Below are 2,904 nucleotides of genomic sequence, written 5' to 3' on the forward strand. Positions count from 1 at the left end.
TTCAACATGATTTTACTTGCATGAGATATTAATGATATTGTTATGTAATTTTCACATTCTGTTGGATTGCCTTTCTTTGGAGTAGGCATAAATATGGCTCTTTTCCAGCCACTTGACTAGGTATCTGTCTTCCAAATTTCTTGGCAAAGGTGAGTGAGTGCTTCCAGCACTGCATCAGTTTGTTGAAATACCTCAGTTGGTATTCTATCAATTCCTGGATCCTTGTTTTTCATCAATGCCTTCAGTGCAACTTGGACTTCTTCCTTCAATACCATCAATTCTTGATCATATGCTACCTCCTGAAATGATTGGACATCAACCAATTTTTTTTTTTTTTTTGGTACAGTGACTGTGTATTCCTTCTATCTTCTTTTGATGCTTCCTGAATCATTCAATATTTTGCCTACTGAATTATTCAATATTGCAATTTAAGCCTTGAACTTTTTCTTCAGTTCTTTTAGCTTGACTAATGCTGTACATGTTCTTCCCTTTCGGTTTTCTAATTCCAAGTCTTTGCACATTTTGTTATAATACTTTACTTTGTCTTCTTGAGCCGTCCTTTGAAATCTTCTGTTCATCTCTTTTACTTCATTATTTCTTCCATTCGCTTGATGTCACCCCACAGCTGGATTGTTCTTCGGTCATTAGTGTTCAATGCATCTATTTTTGAGGTGGCCTCTAAGTTCAGGTGGGATATACTCAAGGTCGTACTTTGGCTCTCGTGGACTTGTTCTAATTTTCTTCAACTTGAACTTGCATATGAGCAATTGATGGTCTGTTCTGCAGTCGGCCCCTGGCCTTGTTCTGACAGATGATATTGAGCTCCTCCATTGTCTCTTTCCACAGATGTAGTTGATTTGATTCCTGCATATTCCGTCCGGTGAGGTCCACGTGTATAGTCACCGTTTATGTTGTTGAAAAAGGTTATTTCCAATGAACAGGTTGTTGGTCTTGCAAAATTCTATCATGCAATCTCTGACGTTTCTATCACCAAGGCCATAGTTTCCAACTACTAATACTTCTTCTTCGTTTGCAGTTTTCACATTCCAATTGCCAGTAATTATCAGTGCCTCTTGATTGCATGTTTGATCAATTTCAGACTGCAGAAGTTGGTAAAAATCTTTGATTTCTTCATCTTTGGCATTAGTGGTTGGTGAGTAAATTTGAATAATAGTCATATTAACTGGTCTTCCTTGTAGGCGTATGGGTATTATCTGATCAGTCACAGCGTTGTACTTCAGGATAGATCTTGAAATGTGCTTTTTGACAATGAATGCAATGCCATTCCTCTTTAAGTTGTCATTCCCTGTATAGTAGACCACATGATTGTCTGAATCAAAATGGCCAATACCAGTCCATTTCAGCTCACTGATGTCTAGGATCTCTATCTTCAAGCATTCAATTTCATTTTTGACAACTTCCCATTTTTCTAGATTCACACTTCGTACATTCCATGCTTCGATTATGAATGGATGTTTGCAGCTGTTTCATCTCATTTTGAGCCATGCAACATCAGCAAATGAAGTTCCCAAAAGCTTTATTCCATCCACTTCATTGAGGTCAACTCTATCTTGAGGAGGCAGCTCTTCCCCAGTGGTATTCTGAGTGCCTTCCAATCTGAGGGGCTCATCTTCCAGCATGCTGTGAGACAATGTTCCGCTGCTGGCCATAAGGTTTTCACTGGCCAATTTTTTCAGAAGTAGATCGCCAGGTCCTTCTTCCCATCCTGGCTTAGTCTGGAAGCTCTGCTGAAATCTATCCACCATGGGTGAGCCTGCTGGTATTTGAAATACCAGTAGCATAGCCTCCAGCACCAAAGCAACAAGGCAGCCACCGCAGTATGACAAACATACAGACAAATCTGCAAAAAAGACAAGTTTGGACTTCTCTGTATCAATACTTACAGTTGCAAAGAGCAAGTGTTAAAATCTGAGCTACGTTAACCCTGATTACCTTAACATAGTACCTTTTTATCCCATTGTTATTGTTAGGTGCCGTTGAGTCACTTGTGACCCTATGTACAACAGAACAAAACACTGCCCATCCTCACAACCATTGTTATGTTTGAGCCCATTGCTGCAGCCACTGTGTCAATCCATCTCTTTGAGGGTCTTCCTCTTTTTCACGACCCTATACTTTACCAAGCATGATGTCCTTCTCCAGGGACTAGTCCCTCCTGATAACATGTCCAAAGTATGTGAGACAAAGTCTGGTCATCCTTGCTTCTAAGGGGCATTCTGGCTGTACTTCTTCCAAGACAAATTTGTTCTTTTTTCTGGCAGTCCATGGGATAGTCGATATTCTTCTCCAGCACCGTAACTCAAAGGCATCGATTCTTCTTCGGTCTTCCTTATTCATTGCCCAGCTTTCGCAAGCATATGAGGCGACTGAAAACATCATGGCTTGGGTCAGGCACACCTTAGTCCTCAAAGTGACATCTTTGCTTTTTAACACTTTGAAGAGGTCTTTTGCAGCAGATTTGCCCAATGCAATACATCGTTTGATTTCTTGACTGCTTCACATCACCTTGTTTAAAATAGCCAACAGGTGTTAAGCAAATGAACTGGAAGAGAAGCTTTCTTATCTTATTGTACATTAATAGCTCTGTGAGATGCTGCTGAATATTTCATTTGAATAGTATTTATCATTTAATTCAAATTACTAGTTTATTATTGAAAATAATGATTAGTGTGATTTTAAGGTCCTTAAATACGTAGGACGGGAAAAGAAACAGAATCATTACTGAATATACAACTTGCTGCTTATTTTCAAAATGGATATTCCTATTCCATAGCTGCCCACTGAAAAGCTTGAATTAGTGTCATTAATTCAGACTTTATAAGTCAGGTGAGCTAAACCGTGTTGAACATTTGTAGGGAGACTGGGGAGAAGAAGAAGCAGGTT

Source organism: Trichechus manatus, unplaced genomic scaffold (assembly GCF_000243295.1).
Source record: "Trichechus manatus latirostris isolate Lorelei unplaced genomic scaffold, TriManLat1.0 scaffold00008, whole genome shotgun sequence".
Classification (NCBI taxonomy): domain Eukaryota; kingdom Metazoa; phylum Chordata; class Mammalia; order Sirenia; family Trichechidae; genus Trichechus; species Trichechus manatus.